This window comes from Mesoplodon mirus, assembly GCF_964341445.2.
Source record: "Mesoplodon mirus genome assembly, chromosome: 2".
NCBI classification, from domain to species: domain Eukaryota; kingdom Metazoa; phylum Chordata; class Mammalia; order Artiodactyla; family Ziphiidae; genus Mesoplodon; species Mesoplodon mirus.
The window spans coordinates 26,896,603-26,914,739 of NC_138977.1; the positions used below are offsets into that span (position 1 = coordinate 26,896,603).

At 41.3% G+C, this 18,137-nt stretch overlaps 1 long non-coding RNA gene across 2 annotated transcripts in view; it reads right to left on the reverse strand.

Annotated features, from left to right (window-relative positions):
- LOC309798907 overlaps positions 1-18,137 on the reverse strand; it is a 79,566-nt gene that overhangs the window by 60,540 nt on the left and 889 nt on the right. The window contains exons 1-2 of one of the 2 annotated variants that reach the window (XR_014293250.1): positions 17,874-18,028; positions 14,783-14,858 (exon numbers count right to left, since the gene is read on the reverse strand). This is a non-coding gene — a long non-coding RNA (uncharacterized lncRNA). Of the gene's footprint in view, positions 1-14,782; positions 14,859-17,873; positions 18,029-18,137 lie in introns of those variants that run through there. The other variant, XR_014293249.1, reaches the window with a different exon arrangement.

Below are 18,137 nucleotides of genomic sequence, written 5' to 3' on the forward strand. Positions count from 1 at the left end.
TCAAATGGTAACTCCATGTCTGACACTTCGAGCAATCGCCATATTGCTTTCCACAGTAGCTGCACAATTTTATATTCTCACCAGCAATGTATGAAAGTTCAAAGTTCTCCACATCCTTGTCTATAATACTCGTTATTGCCTACCTTTTTTATTATAACCATCCTCATGGGTGGGAAGTAGCTTTTATTGTGGCTTTGATTTTCATTTCCCTAATGACTAATGACGTTGGGTATCTTTTCATGTGCTTGTGGACTATTTGTATATCTCCTTTGGAGAAATATACATTTAGATCTTTTGCCCACTTTTAAATTGGCTTATCTTCTTATTACTGAGTTGCAAGAGTTCTTTATATATTCTGAATGCAAACGACCCAGCAGTTCCTAGGTATATACACCCAAGAGTTTGTTCTCACAATACTTCTGACACCAAATGTGAGGGCTTTTTTTTCCCCAACACCAACCAATTCTCCAACTCTCTGGACACCAAACAGGTGTCCCACAATTCAATTCAATTCTGATACTAATAATTACCTGGCGTGAGCGCAGTCTCACTTCAGGTTGTCACCTGTACTCCTAACCCACCAGCTATAAATCAAAGTTCCCATGTGACCCGTCCTCCCAGGTCTGGTAGTTTGCTAGAATGGCTCCTGGAACCCAGGAAAGTAGTTTAGTTACTGCTATTGATTTATTATAAGGGTACAACTCAGGAATAGCCAAATAGAAGAGATGCATAGAGCAAGGCAGGGGGGATGGAGTGCAGAGCTTTTTTGCCCTCTCTGGATTCTGCCACCCTCCCAGCACCTCCACGTGTTCACCAACCCAGAAGCTCCCGGAACCTCAGCGTTTAGGGATGTTCATGGAGGTTTCATTATGCAGGTATGACTGATTAAATCATGGCCACTGGTGATGACCTCAATCTCCAGCCCCTCTCCCCTCCCTGGAGGTTGGGAGTAGGACTCAACCAGCCCCCATCGTGAAGCTATCCAGAGGCTCAGCAAGAGTCACCTCATTAGAACAGAAGACAATCCTCTCACTCAGGAAATTCCAAGGGATTTAGGAGCTCTGTGTCAGGAACTGGGGACAAAGACCCAATATGTGTTTATTTTTGTATCACAGGTAGACATAGATTGGATTGAAGAGGAGTAAAAGAAAGAAATCAAATTCCAGGTTGGTTATCAATTCAGTTTAATTCATTTCCCACACTAATAAACATTACCTATGTGTAAGCTATTCTAAGCCCATGGAGAAAAACTTCAAGAAGCTTACAATCCTAACACAAATGAAAGGACTGGAGACTGTTAAAACTGCAAAATACTAGAAGCAGGAATTGTTTGATAATTTCGGTGTCTCCAAGGCTTAGCAAGCGTCCTGTACAGTAGCTACTCCACAAACATTTGTTCAATATAACTGAACTGAGATAAGGAAGTAACTAAAAGATGTGGCAGAAAATATTACGCGACACAAAAGTACAGGCCTCTCCTGGTACAGCTGTCTACACTAGTCTTTGAGTTTAAATAGGAGCAGAAAATGGAAAAAGCGGGGACAAATGTGAAAGAAATGAAGAGAGATGAAAGGAAGGACTTTAAAAACAGATCAACGACACCAGTGGTCAGATGAAGAAAATATGGAGAGGAAAGCCGGGTGGACACTTGCCCTCAGGGATTTAGGACTTTTAAAAGGACTCTTGTAGAGATAATCAGGCTGAGCTCTATCTGCACCAGTAATTAAGGCTTCTGCCCATCTCAGGTTTTTTTTAATCAGCCCTACTGTTCTGTGCCACACAGGTGTGAAGTAAACAACAGCACACACTGAAAGGTATAAAAGGCCAAAATTGCTGAAGAGGAAAGCAGCAGAAACCATGTTATGAAGTGAGAACAGAAGTATTTAGGTTAATTTTATGTTCTGTTTTCTTTTCTGCTTCCACGACTCAGATGTGAACTGACTAATGTCCCTTGGAATTTTCTGACAGTGGCCAACTTCACATGGTATTTGCTTGAATGCAGTTTCCCACAGGACAGTCCTCGATGCAGCAAAGGCTTTGCAAGGTAGACATACAGATGGCCAAAAGGCATATGAAAAGATACTCAATATTGTTAATTATTAGAGAAATGCAAATCAAAACCACAATGAGGTATCACCTCACACCCGTCAGAATGGCCAACATCCAAAAATCTACAAACAACAAATGCTGGAGAGGGTGTGGAGAAAAGGGAACCCTCTTGCACTGTTGGTGGGAATGTTAACTGATACAGCCACTGTGGAGAACAGTATGAAGGTTCCTTAAAAAACTAAAAATAAGGGGCTTCCCTGGTGGCGCAGTGGTTGAGAGTCTGCCTGCCGATGCAGGGGACACGGGTTCGTGCCCCGGTCCGGGAAGATCCCACATGCCACGGAGCGGCTGGGCCCGTGAGCCATGGCCGCTAAGCCTGCATGTCCGGAGCCTGTGCTCCACAGCGGGAGAGGCCACAACACTGAGAGGCCCGCGTACCACAAAAAAAAAAAAAAAAAAAAAACTAAAAGTAGAACTACCATATGACCCAGCAATCCCACTCCTGGGCATATACCCTGAGAAAACGATAATTCAAAATGAGTCATGTACCACAATGTTCATTGCAGCTCTATTTACAATAGCCAGGACACGGAAGCAACCTAAGTGTCCATCGACAGATGAATGGATAAAGAAGATGTGGTATATATACACAATGGAATACTACTCAGCTATAAAAAAAGAATGAAATAATGCCATTTGTAACAACATGGATGGACCCAGAGATTATCATACTAAGTGTACTAAGTGAAGTACATCAGACAAAGACAAATATCATATGCTATCCCTTGTATGTGGAATCTAAAAAAATGATACAAATGAACTTACTTACAAAAGAGAAATCAACTCACAGACTTTGAAGACAAACTTGTGATTACCAAAGGGGAAAGGTCAGGGGAGGGATAAATTAGGAGTTTGGTATTAAAATGTACACACTACTATACATAAAATAGATAACCAACAAGGACCTGCTGCATAGCACAGGGAACTCTACTCAATATCTTGTAATAAGCTATAATGGAAGATGATGTAAAGAAAAGAATATATATATACACATATATACATATATATGTATAATTGAATCACTTTGTTGTACATCTGAAACTAACACAACACTGTAAATCAACTATATTTCAATAAAATTTTTTTAAAAGAAAAAAAGGCTTTGCAAGGAATGGAAGGATTTATTCATTCATTCATTCACCCATTCATTTAATAAATATACTTTGAGCAATGGGCTCTGTTTTGATGTGGGGGATATTACAATTTAAATGAATATCCACTTCTCACAGAGCTCACAGTCTGGGGAGTGACAGACACAAATAAATGAATGAACGAGTAAACATCTGAGGTGCTGATAAATGCTCTGAATGTGGGGATTGGCAAGGGGATAGATGGTGAGGGACAGGTATTTTAGGTAGGTGATCAAGGAAGACCCCTCTGATACACTGCTGAGTGATCAGACAGCAGACGAGGTGAGAGAGTGGTCCCTTGAGCTGTCTCCTGTGGAGGCCAGGGTGGCAGAACAGAGCTGCCCTGGGGAGAGGGGAAGATGGGCTCAGATCGGGAGCCAGGAATAAGGATACGACATCATTTATATTAACACACACACTTTATATTCCTGGCTTCCTTTCTGTTTTATTTTATGCTGTACATGATCAGCTTGAGCTTTTAAATCATGTTATACTATATTTGTAATTCCTCTCCAACATGCTGTATTTTAAAAAGTTCACTTGTATTTTCCAAGGATGTCTGGCCCTCTAAACTCTGTCACAGATTCAGATTTTTTAAAAATGTATTCCTTTAGGAAAAGAGATTCAAAGGTGTGTAGCTACCATATGGCCTAGCAACTTCACTCATATGCAGAATAATGAAAACGTGTCCACACAAAAACCTGCACATGAATGTTCACAGCAGCATTATTCATAATTCCCCCAAAGTGGAAACAACCTAAATGTCTATCACCTGATGAGGGAATAAACAAAATGTGGTGTCTGTCATCTTAAAAAACTGAAAATGCAAAATAGACCTTACAAAACATATGTGTAAGTGATCCTCTGTCTGCAACAAATGTCAAAAACTTGTCTTCTCTCAGCAGAGGTGCCTCAGCAGTTGTACTTCTTACAAGGTGGCAGGACATGGAAGCTGCTAGGCCTCTAAAAGTCTAGGAGTTGAGACAGTGTTTCTTCTCTGTATTTTTTTGGTCAAAGCAGTTCCAGGCCAGCCCAGATTCAAGGGTGTGCAGAAATCGACTCCATCTCATGATTGGGCAGTAGCATGTGAGTACAGGAAGGGAAGAATTGGAGATAAACTATCATGAAGATAGAACGGGTTGGGGAGCAAGAAACCAGATTTAAAATGTCAGAAGCCACTAACAACTAAAGGTCAAACTCTATTTAAAATAGTTAAAAGTCAGATATTATACACCATAGTGGATTGATTTGTTGGTCTCAATTCTTTACCCCTCCCTGTACCCACACACTTACTTGACGCAGAGTATACTTCCCTGTCGCTTGACTTTGGTCTTAGATATATGTGTTATTTATCGATTGTTGCATACCAAACCATTCCCAAACTTAGTGGCTTAAAATAGCTATGTCACAATTCTACGGTTTGGACAGGGGGTTCTTTTGCTGTTCCGACCTGAGCTCATTCGTGAAGTTACATTCAGCTAAATAGGCAGCTTGGGGGCTGAGCTAGGACAGCTGGGATGGCCAGGCCTCTCTCCATGTGGGCTTTCATCCATGAAGAGGCTCAACTGAGTTGGGTTTCCTCATCCTCATGTGGTGGCCACAGCATCCCAAGAGGGTGAGGGTGGAAATACAAGGCCATTTTAGGCTAGGGCTCACTGAGTCACAAAACTTCACTTCTATCACACTCTACTGGTCAAAGCAAGCCCATCTTCAAGAGGTAAAGAATATGTCTGGGAACTAAACTACCTCTTGACGGGAGGAGGCGAAAATAGTTTATGGCCATATTGAGTCTATGAGAGCATGTGACTTGCTTTGGCCAATGGCACGTAGACTACAGTGACTATGCGCCAGTTCAAGTCTAGGCCTAAAAAATCCTTGAGTGTTTCCTTTTCTTGTGCTTCTGCCATCGTCATGTGAAGAAGTGCCTGGGGTAGCCCACTTGCCCAAGAATGAGAGACACTCTGAGCAGAGCTGATCCAGCCAGTCTGTAGTCCTGCAGTGAGATGCAGAGCTGCCCAGCTGAGCCAACTTAGGTCGGCTGAACCCCAGCCAGGCCGCAGAAGCAAGAACATAATAAATGATTATTGTTTTAAGCCAATGAGTATTTGGGTGATTTGTCGCACAGCAGTAACTAATACATAGGGCAATTTTTAAGAGCAAATAGTTTGCAAATATTTGTGAATAAAATTTATATCCTGTCTTATATTTGCTTCTAACTGTATAAACTGTATATATATATATATATATATATATATATATATATATGTCACTTTCGGAGGCTCCTCTAGTTAAAGGCAATAGAAGAAAAAAACTGCTATATTTGCGGAAACATCATTAGAGTTTCCACTACAACAGCACTTTCAGAAGCAAAACCCCCATCACAAATAATTGTATTTATTCATCAAATATTTACTGAGTGACCAGTATGTGTAAAATACTATACCTGAGACTGTGGTATCTACAGTGATAAATGTGTGTGTTTGTTATGATCAGGTTTGCCAGCTCTGAACAGAAGTGGTTGTTATGGTTGCTCCATAGATCAGTTCACCAAAGATCTGACCTCCTATCTTACTGCTCTGCCATCTCTACCATGTCATATTATGATCCAAGATGATTCTTAAGTTCCAGCCGTCATATCCACAGTCCAGGAAAGGAGAAGGATGGAAGGGCATGCCTCCTTCCTTTGTAGTGTGACTTTCTGGAAGTCCATGTGTTTCTAATTACATCTTAGGGCACGAATTTAACAGCAAGACCACACTAATTATAAGGGAGGCTAGGAGATAATCTTTTCTTTTTGCCAGCAGTATGCCCAGATAAAAATCAGGGGTCTGTTACTAAGGAGGAAGGGAAGAATGTATATTGAATTGGGCATCTAGCTGTCTCTGCCACAATACATAATGGATTTTATTTCCTGGGAGCAACTATATTCGTTTCTCAGTAATGACTATACTAGTAAATCTATTAATTTTTCAGTCCTGATCTATCCATTCCTATTGTCAGCATTTTCATTAACATTTTTGGTATTTCTTATTATATCCTATAATTATTCATGTTCACTCACGTTCAGTACCTATACACCTAGGATTTATAAATTCCTTAAAGACAGAGACTATCTATCTATCTATCTATCTATCTCCACAGAACTCACTGTGGCTGCTAAATGGTGACTGAAGTCAATTATTAAGACAGTCTGCCTTCCCCTCATGTTCCTTCTTCTGGAATAAAGAAGTCTGTAATATAAATTCCAGTCCTGTATTATTTATATAACACGTCTTGATCTTTCAAGATCAAGTGGATCTCTACTTCATCTCGTTAGACTTCTGGTTGATGAATAACTCACTTTTGATACAGAGAAAGCAATGGGTCACCACGTATTCTAGACCCCACGCAGCACTGTCAGCCTTACACTTAGGTCAAATGGGGAAGTCCTTAACTTATATTATTGAGGCTCTTTCCTTCAATATTCTCCCATTATTCTGTCAAATGCCCCTAGAATTTGCCCATTAGAAATTAATTTCTTTGTGTTAAGAAGTATCTATTTTCTCATTAAATGCATGGAAGGTTATCTTTATAAGCTATTCACCAGTCATTCACATTTTAGAGTATTTTGGAAAAAAAAGACATTGTCCTGGGTTTGTACAATGGCCAGGATCTCCAAGTGATTGATCCTGCTGGCCTTTTAATTTCCATGGCACCACTCATGCCCTCTCTTCTCTGTTTATCCAGTTGGGATTCCACGGTCCACTGTTATAGTTTCTCACCTCCCTGCTTTGTTATATCCATGTAGCTAAAGCTTAACCTGTTCAGATCTAACCCTTCACCTAATCTGCCTCTGCACCCAAGTAGCTGAATATGGCTGGAGAAAGATATTAACACACACTAACTGGTCTCACACCAAATCATGAACCTAACCTCAAGTGGGTCCTTAGATCTGTCCAGCTACCCTGCCAGCTCACCTGGGTCCTCCAACTCCTCCCCCACCCCAGATGACTAATTTGCTCCTTTTCTTGCAAGTCAGTCTTTCATTCCCTTCAAATTATTCTCATCAGCATGCATACATGCTATAATATTTTCCATCTTAAAAAAATACCCCTCTGTTACTGCCTCATTCCTATGCCCCACCTTAAAATAAAACTCCTCAAGTACTGCTAGATTGTTTGCTCCCTTACTTCTCATTCTCTCTTGAACTCATGCCAGTCACGTTTATGTGCCCTCACTGCACTGACGCGGATCTTGTCCGGGTCTTCAACGACCTTTACATGGTCAAGCCTAATCATCAAACAGCTGCTTACACTCTCCTTGAAATTTTCTTTATTGCCTTTCTCTCACTTTTTATTGGTTTTCCTCCTACCTCATTACTATTCCTTCTTAGTCACCTTTGCCTGGACCTCTTCCTTTTGCCAACTTCTAAATTCTGCAAAATCCCAGCGCTTTGACCTCCAGCCTCCTCTCTTCTCCATCCATCTCACTCCCTAGGTGATCTCATCCTCATGGTTTTAAATTCTATCTGCACACTGATGACTCCTGAATGTATGTCTTTCACCTTGACTTCTCCCTGGAACTGAAACAGGAGGGAAGGGGTCAGGGTACGACCTTTAAAAGAATGACGTAGCCATAGGACATGACAAAAACTGGTTAGAACCAACTAGGTCCAAGATGGCAGAAGATCTGACTTCCAGTGGACCTTGAGCCTCATTATATGCTCACTGTAATACATGAGCATATGCTAAATGGCACACCACCAGCACCAGACAGTTCTGAGGCCAACCATAAAAGGTCAAAAAGTGGGTGGTGGCCCAATTCCTGGAAATCTCTAACCCTTCTCCAAAATAGTTGGAATAATCCTCCCAGTCATTAGACTATGCAATTATCCAGCCCATAAAAACTAACCACCCCATATTTTGGGGCCTCTGAGCCTTCTGAGATGGCTCACTTCTGTCTCTGTAGTGTGTTTCTCCCAAGGCCATTCTCACCTTTTGAAATGGACTGCATTCTGTCTATGGAATGTGTATCTCTCTAAATAAATCCACTTCTTACCTATCACTTTGCCTCTTACTGAATTCTTTCCACAATGAGACATAAAGAACATGAGCTTCCTTAAGTCCTGAGATCAGCTGTGTGACCTCAATTAAAAGACAGTGGGTTCAAGTCCCAATCTGAATTTTGACTGGGTTCGAGTCCAGGTCCATGGGTTGAAGTCCTATCTGGGTTATGTGATTTCAGAACCACAGATGAATATATCTAAGTCCTACGCAAAAGCTTTACTGTACGTTTACAGGACGTCACAAAGTTAACATCCTCAAGGTGAAACTCTCCATTCTCCTCCAACAACTTTCTACCTAGTCTCTTAGTTGCTACTTTTGCCTCTCCCAGGGTTCATTCCCCGCACAGCAACATGAGTGATCCTTTTCATCACAAATCAGTTCGCAAACCTCACCTACTCTCTCTCCCCAGGTCTTCTCAGCAATGAGAATCAAGTCCAAATTCCTTTTCTTTTCTGTCCTTTCCTTTCCCTATCTTATCTTATCTCGGTCTACAACGCCTTACAGACTGGTTTCTCTCTGACCTCATTTCTGCTTAATTTCAGTCATTATCTATGTTCCCCTCCTGCAGGCTTCCTGGCCACTCTGCTGCAGCACCTTTGTGCGTGCCCTTTCCTCTGCCTGGAATATTTTTCCTCCAAATATATGCAGGGTCTGCTCCCTCCCTTCCTTCATTATGGTTCCTGCCCCCCAATGCCAGGCTTTCCCTCACTTCCACACCTCAAATAGCACATATTCCTTTCTCTATCCCATTATTCATCATTTATTTTTCTACAGACCATTCATTGTTACAGATATCAAAGAATATATTTATCTGTTTGGTTTTCTGTTCCTTTCTCTAGAGTGTATGTACCATGAGGACAGAAATTTTGTGTGTTTAGTTCACTGCTACATCCCCTGCTCCTAGAATAGTTTCTAGCACATAGGAGGATGCGTTAAATAAATATTATTTGAATGAATGAACAGCCATTTATTAAGCAAACAAAAGAGTTTTAATAGAGGAGAGGAGAAAGAAGAAAGACGTTTTGTAAGCAGGAAACAGTGTCAGAGACAAGCAAGCTCAGGACCAGTTAGGGTGTTCTAGGCAAGGACAGGGAATAATAAAAATTCCTAACATTAACTAGGTTGTCTAAAGTCAAGAATGACTCTGATCACACACAGTATGAAGAAGCTGGATTAGTACTTGCCTGGGATCCTAAAAGTTTGGCCTATACTTCTAGCCTGTAGTTACCAGCTATGTGGTGTTGGGCAAATCTCTTCACCTCTCAGAGTTTGCATTTAATTTTCTAAAAAATAAAGGGGAGAGGAAGAGGAGGAAAATAGTTCAAAGATACCTCTCAGCTCTAAAATTCTTTGGTCATATACTGACTTCTGGACAGGCCGAAAAACTTCTGGGGCCTTTCCTCTCCCAGGCTACACATTTAGTCAATGAGTTAAGAAGACAGAGGTGAAAGATCCCTGGTGGCAAACACTACTCCATGACGATCCTTATCAACAGTAAACAGTATGCTCTGCCTTCTCATGGGCCCCACTGGGAAACCAAAACTCCTTCTGGAATAATACTTTCTACATCAGTCCCTTAAAAACAGACAGTAGATAAACCTAATTCCAGCTTAGCAAGCCAACACTGCAAAACGGGCGATGTCTGTTGTGTTTTCCTGCCCACTGAAGTTCTTGCCAGCAGGCCAGGCTTAGGCGAAGTCACTCCTCAGGTTCAATCTGTATTCTACTCTAACTGGTCATTTTCTCCCACTTCAGGGCTTCAGAGTGATGTGTTTGCCCCTTGCCCTTTCTCTAAATGCAGCAGGCCTCCAGTAGATGATACTAGCTAATCCCTACCTGGTAAAACAGGAAATGTTCTTTCTTTCCATTTAGCTACAATCTATGTTCTTTTCTGGTGCATGAATTAGTCAGAAATGTAGGCTTATGTGTACAGTGTTTTTCACTTGTGGAACACATCAAAACAGAAAGCCAATTTTTGTTCATCTGCAAAGCCAACTTTGGTTAAAGTAACTTAAAGTCTTGAAAACAGAGATGAGTAGGAACATCTTTAACACACAGAGAGACATTTTGGTCAGGGGATGTGCTTTGGAGACGGAGCGTCCTAGGCTAATGCCTGCTTTCCCCTCACCAGTTCGTGGCCTGGGGCAAATCATTAACTTCTCTGTGCCTCAAATTTTCCTCGTCTATAAAACAGGGATAACACTACCTACATCAAAGAGCTATTGTGTGGACATACATAAGGTTTCTGTAAAAAGTTGATTTCCAACAGATGTTAATGGCAGGCAAAGATATTTATGGAGGCAGCAGAAGAACATATAAGGTATCAGTGAGTTCAGCTTTCACTTTTTTTTTTTTTTTTTGGTACGCGGGCCTCTCACTGTTGTGGCCTCTCCCGCTGCGGAGCACAGGCTCCGGACGCTCAGGCTCAGCGGCCATGGCTCACGGGCCCAGCGGCTCCGCGGCATGTGGGATCTTCCTGGACCAGGGCACGAACCCGTGTCCCCTGCATCGGCAGGCGGACTCTCAACCACTGCGCCACCAGGGAAGCCCTCACTTTTTTTTCTTGAGAGGTGAAGAGCACAGCAGTTAAGAACACAGACTCTGGGGCCAGGCTGCAAAAATTCAAGTCCTGGCAAGGCATCATTTATAAGCTACATGACCTCAGGCAAATTACTTAATCTATCTGTGTGCCTCATCTGTGAAATGGGGAAGATAATAATAACCTTATATCATTGGGTTGTTAGAGTTAAATGAGTTAATACACGTAAAGAATTTAGAACAGTGCCTGGATAGAATAAGCAGTTGTATGGGTTAGTGTGATGGTTAAGTTTATGTATCAATTTGACTAGGCCAAGGTACCCAGATGTTTAGTCAAACATCAATCTAGATGTCTCTGTGAAGGTATCTGTAGATGGAATTAACATTTAAATCAGTAGGTTGAGTAAAGCAGATTTTACCCCCATAACGTGGATGGGCCTCATCCAGTCCATTAAAGGCCTTAAGAGAAAGACTGACATCCCCCAAGGAAGAAGGCAATCTGCCTCCAGACTGCCTTGGGACGTGAGTGCGGCGTAGTCTCTTCCCTGGGTCTCCAGCCTGCGACTCTGCTGCAGGGCCTCTGTTCGCACCCTCTCTTTTGCCTAGAATACTTTTCCTCCAAATATATGCAGGGTCTGTTCTCTCTCTTCAGATTTGGACTTGCCGGCTCCCGCATCCCATGAGCCAATTCCTTAAATCTCAGTCTCTCTCTCTCTCAGCCCCCGCCCCACACACACACACACATACACACCCTATTGCTTGTTTCTCTGGAGAACCCTAACAGTTAGCAATTATTATTTTTGTTTGCAGCACAAAGTGATACTCTATTCTGGTTCTTCTCTAAGAGTACAAGCAATCAGTCATCACATGGCAAACGTTCACTTTAATCCTTCCGTTTCTGAAGATTTAAGAAAACTAAGAGGAGAAAATTAAGGTTTGCCTTGAGCAGAGGCAAGGGAGCAAGGGGGTCAGAACCCTCACGGCAGGTTGAGGAAATGATGAGGCTGGGTGGAATGAGTGTCCATTTAGGGAAGTAGTGGATCAGAAGGTTGCTGAGGGGCAGGAACAGCTCATGGAAAAGTGTGAATACTAGCCTTAGAATTTTTTTTTTTTAAACACTGTTGGAAATGGGGAGCTACTGAAGCTTTGTGAAACAGTGCTGTAAGATGAAAAATAGTACCAGTGGGTGTAGGATGAATTAGGTGGGAGAAGCCACAGAACGAGAGAACATGTCGAAAATATTATGTAACCTTGCATTAACCAGTTACATACAGTTCAAAGAGCACTAAGCATCTATTTCTACACTATTTTCACTAGGTCACATTTCAGGCCCTATGACAGTCCCTCATGTGGGCAGGCTGATGTCCCTCTCTTGGTCCCCTTCCCTTGTTTCCCTTTGCTGTCACTCTGCCCTCTTCCCGAATCGCAGCTTCCTGCCTCTTCCCTGTGGTCTATGCAAAGGTGGGGTGGCGGCAGGGAACGCCATTTCTGTTGTCCTTTGCGACCTGGGGATATCTTTCCTGGTTTCATTCTGGGAAGATGATTGTTGATTCTTATTTTATGGGAAGGTATCTTCAAGAAAACCAGTCTCCCTCTTGCTAACTTCTCATAGCATAATCATTATGTGCTATTAGTTTATTTGAATTTTCACAACTTTTTCTGGAGTCCTTTTGTATATAAAATCTAGAACACCCGTAGCCAAAGTAACTCTTAAATGGTAAATGCTAAAGGCTGGTTTTCAAGTCTATATTTAACACGACCAGGGTTAAGAAACACAGTCCGGTACTTCCCCAGAGTATGCTAATTAACTGGGGGAAAAATACTGTCTCTTCTGTCATTGGAAGGGAAACTGACCAATAGAAAAGCAGTTCAGCACCTACACCCACTCTGTATACCTAATGAGGTGTGTTTGTACATGCCAATAACTCATGCTTTGGGTTGCCTGACAACCAGTGACAAATGTGCCTTTCATCATCTTACAATGTTACTTTGGGATACTGAACTCTAATCTAAATGAGATTTAGCAATGAGTTTAGAGAATTAGGTATTTCCAACAAGTTATAAGTGTACATACTTCTGAAATTACAGATCTCAAAGACAATGGCAGTTTCTATTAACACTGCATGCATTTTTCTGTTGTTTACCCACTTGTATGAAACTAGTTACTCGTACATTCCCTTCATTCTACTGACAAGAAAAGTACTGAATATTCCTTATGAAGATTACAGGGAATTTTTGGCTTGTTTTAGCCATATCCTAATCATTAGCAGATATGACTTGGCAATAAACACTGAGTTTAGATTCTTGAAGGTACAACTCTGACCATATCATTCTGTATCATTTCCCACAGCTTCCAGGGTACAATTTTAATTTTAATTTGTTTATATGTTGCTTTATAGGTGGACCGAACTTTTTTTTTTAAAACTAGCTATTTATTAGCTCCTCCAGTTCACTTCAAGTAAAATCTTCAAAGAATAATAACACTTTTTTTATGGGACACTTAATTCTCTGCTTAATTTAATTCTTGTAGCAGTTATGAAAGTCAGCCAAGGCAGGTTATATTTAGTGCTATTTTACATCTGATAAAAGAGGGGCACAGCAAAGCTAGCTACTTGTCTGGGGCCGCCCATTGGTCAAAAGCAATGTTGGCATTCCAGACTCAGGCAATGTACATTTTCTATGAGTCCAAGATACTTCTCAAGACTTAGAAACTTGCTTTTTCTTTCTCGTTCTTTCTAGGTAGGCTTGTATAATATTCCGCAACTGAATAATCCCTAACTTAAGAGGAAGGCAGAGACAGAAAGGGGAAGAGGAGCCACAACACTCCAAGAATAATACTTAGAGAAAGCCATACTTTTTCAGTGACAGCATTCACCAGACCTAGATAAATGCCTACTATCTCCTCCGTTCCCCCACCCCCATTTTCATGAGAACAGAGACATTTATATTTTTCATTCATTGCTATAAACCCAGTAGAAACTTCATGAAAAGTTACTGAAAAAAATGAATGAAATTTTCTTTTTGAATAAAACTGCCCCAAGAAAACCTCAACCAAATGATTTTAAGTTGGAGCTACTACCTGTATGAGTCAGGATAGGCTAGGTTAAGTTAGCTCAAGATGTAGCAGCAAACAATATCAGTGGCTCAAAACCACAAAGGTTTGTTTCTTGCTCAGCTATCTGGCCACGATGGGTTGGCAGCAGGATTCTGTTCTTCACAGGTAGTTACTCAGGAACCAGACGGAAGAAGAAGCAGTGATCTGGAACTTTGTTAGTTGCAATGGCAGAGGGAAATAAGCCCTGAAGAGTCTTGCAGAGGATCATTAAATGCTCCAACTCAGAAACACTGTCACCTCCACGCACAATTCACTGACCTAAACTAGTCACAGGCTCCCTACCTTCCCACAGCACCACCCACGAAGGGGCCAGAAACTGCCTGGGAGGTGGAGAGCAGGAAATATTTGGCAAATGGAGCTAATGACTATCATATTTCATTTCCTTGATTTTGAGCTTTTGCAATTTAAGTAACAAAATGCAATTTTGTTTGTAACCTTTTCTACATTTATAAAATACGATTTTCCTCATAACAGCCCTATATGAGAATGATGCATAATGAGATTAAATACTTGAATAGGGCCAAATAGAAAAGTCAGAGGTGGAAATGGAAAAGATAATTCAGATCTCTGTAACACTGGTACTGGATGAAGCTCATTTATTCCATATTTGTGGGAAAAAAGCAACAATTATATTCTAAAATAAAATCACTGCTACAAGTTTTAATAGGGTTCAAAGACAAGATGTAAAAATTGTTTGTGTCAGGGTTTTGGCAATTATTCTGGTGACACACAGAAGGGACATCTGGGCTAGCAATTCTAGATAGAAAACCACCGAACTGTGGAAAAATACATCCTAATATCTCACACTTTAGGCATGAGGCCAGAAGTAGTGTCCAGAGTCTTACCTGAAGAACTGCTGATTCTAATGGAGGAAAAGAAAAAATGTTTCCTTTTACCGTCTTAGGTTCTCTGGCTGGGACCCTGGAAATTAAATTGACAAAAGACTAATAAATAAGAGAAAAAACAGTTTTAATCCTGTAAGTATGAATGGAAATTTCATAAAGAAATGAGACTCTAGGAGACCAGATGATTGAGGTTTATATACTATTTTAGGCTAAACAAAGGAAAAGGGGCTTCGGAGTAGGGGAGGCAAGTTACAGGAATGCAAGGGGAGGAAACATGTATTATATAAGGGTTGTCTTGTTATGTAGAAAGGAGCCTCTCAGGAGACAACAGTTATCTCTGTGAGCAGTGCTCTTTCTGGTACTTCCAGGAGCCACCATGAAAGATGGAAATTTCCTTTATAAATGTAAATTTCCTTTACTAAAGGGGAAATTTATACTCTATTTTTAGGCAGGGGGAGGTGAAGAGCTTTTTCTGCATCTCCTGGTCCTCAGTTGCCTTTAGCTCAAAATATTCCAAAGAGGAGTATTTTGGGGGTCGCATATTCTGGTACCCTTCACTGACTATACAAAAATACCATCTCTAATGTTTTAACAAGAAAAAAAATTGGTTATTCATTAGTGAATATTAATAAAATTATCAATTCATTATTACACAGTATTTGGCTCCCAGGAGCATTAGCAACTAATCAGGAAAATGGGTAGTGTTAAATTAATTAAACAAGGAGGCCCTTAGACTGAGGTGGCTTTAACGCCCCAGTAGCTTAAGTAAACAAACCAAAACCTAAATCTGTAGTGCCCTGAGGTTAAGAAATGAAAACCTAAGGACAACCAACCACAAAGCCAAAGAGACTTCCACAAATAAGGTAACTGTTTAACCTGTAGCCAATCAAATCATCTTCCTGCTTGGCTTTCACATCTTCTCTATAAAATCTTGCCTCTAGCTGCACTCTTAACCACTTCCGGTTTGGTGCTGAACAATTCCAATCAGTTTTGGCTCAAACTCTTAAAATGTGTAATACGCCTCAATTCATCTTGTAACAGTTCCAGTCCAGTGGTTCATTAGCCTAAATCTCAAATGGTTTATGTCCTCACTTTATATTTTATAAGGGCCTCCTGCGACCTATCCACCCACAGCCTTGTGACCCATCTTGAGTATAATTTCCCGATAGTGACTACTGTAAAATAGTTCAAGTCTTTAAAATATAAAGTGAAATAAAAAGGAGCTCAACTTAATGAAGTATGGAGTGTGGCATCCACTTGATTCTTTTGGACATTATGCAGTGATCCCTCATGTTGAGTATATGTACATTTGTACTACATTTAGCCATGCTTCAGAGATGCAAAAAGCAGAAATAAATAATTCTAAAGAAGTAAACTGCTGGCTTTATTCCTAATTAACTGTGGTAGGATGTGGAATGGTATGGTTTTCAAATATAAGTCCAAGGACTGTATTAGCACCAAACATATGCATATTCTTCAGGTCAGCCTAACTGACCTTGTTTATCATACGCCTGTGAATTACAGTCTATTATAATCAAAGGATGTAGCAAAGTCATGATGTTCTCAAATCCTGGACATGCAGTTTGCAACTGCTTAAAAAGAAGGTCAAATGGCATACATAATTACAAGTGTTTTAGACTTCCAAACTTAAAATTTCTCAGGTTGATAGGCAATGACTGGAAGGCAGTATGATGGAGTCCCTGGGTGTTTATAATGTTCTGTTTCTTGATCTGGGTGGTGGATACACAGGTGTGTTCAGATTGTGAAAATTCACTGAGCTGTATACACTTGGGACATATGCACTTATATATAGAGAGACACACACACATAACAGGGTGGGAGAGGGCTTTCTGTAAATAAGATTGCCTTGTCTGATGGTTCAGATATGCATGTATATATATGTGTGTGTGTGTGTGTGTGTGTGTGTGTGTATAGCTTCAATAAAATGATTAAAGAACAGAAAATTCCAGGAAGCCCATGAAAATTGCATCACTCTCTAAACAGAATGCTCAATGAACTGGTTTCAGAACAGTTGTCTGGGGACCGGGATACCTAATAGGTCAAAACAAGCTAATAATTTATCTTTAAAATCTCTGCATTTCTCTACCTCCAGTGATATCACCATAGTTGAAAACAGGTCATCTCCCACCTTGGAGTTCCTCTGATTTAGTCTCCTAACCAGTCTCCCAATAACCTGTTCTACCTATTCACCTACACATTAACCAAAGCAGTTTAAAGTCTAAACCAGATCCTTTTTCTCCTTTGCATAAAATGCCTCAATAGAGTCTCATTATATTTAAAACGTAAAGCAAATTCCAAGTCTTGGCTACATCCTCTGGCCTCTGTCTACCTCATCTCCTTCTGTCATGCTGCTCTCTCCCTCCCTCTAAACTAGACCCACACTGGCCTTTCTGTTCTTCCAAAATGTCAAGCTGTCCCACCTCAGGACATTTGCTCTGCTGTCCCCTCTGCCCAGAACAATCATCACTTTCCAGGTTCCGTGGCTGACTGATCTTCTCACTCTTTGTTTAAACGTTATAAAGTTCTTATAGAACAACCCTCTCTAGCTAACCTCAACCTCCTATTACCCTCTGTATCCACATCTGTTTATTTCCTTCCTTGACATGATTTGTTATTATGTTATTTGCTTGTTTACCTCTTTGTCTTCTCCCTCTTCCTCCTCTTTAGACTGGCAGCTTTATGAAGGCATCTATCATGTCTATTTGTGTCAAGATTTATCTCCAGTGCCTGGCACACAAAAGGTCCTCCCTAAACACACAGAAATACTTGTGGAACAAATGAATCAACATTCTCAAGGGGAGTCTCCTGGCTGTCCACTGATTAGGACTCCGCGCTTCCACTGCAGGGGGCAGGGGTTCCATCCCTGGTGGGGGAACTAAGAGCTCGCATGCCACGCGGTGCAGCCCAACCCCCCCAATAAACAAACAAACAAACAAACAAATAAATAAACAAAAAGTGAAACCCCCCCCCACACATTCTCAAGGGATCACGAGATGCCTGTTCAGTCACGAAGAACGATGCACTGTGAGTTTTTCAAAGAATAGCAATGAAACCAGATGCCTTTCATTACCTCCGCCCAGGCAAAGTGTTGGCATTCCGTTCTGGCTTTCCTAGTTGTCACTACCGCTCCACTGCCCCAAGCGACACACGACACACCGCCTCTCCTCAACCCCCTGGCGAGGTACCAAATTTCTCGACCTCTCCCACCGCCGAGGCGCTCCCTCATTGGCCAGAGCGCCACGGCCTTCGGAAGGGCTGACATTCCCGCGAGCCACCACTGGCCCAAGTCGACGTCGCTCTGAGGTGAGCTGCTGAAAGTCAGCCAAGTCCAACT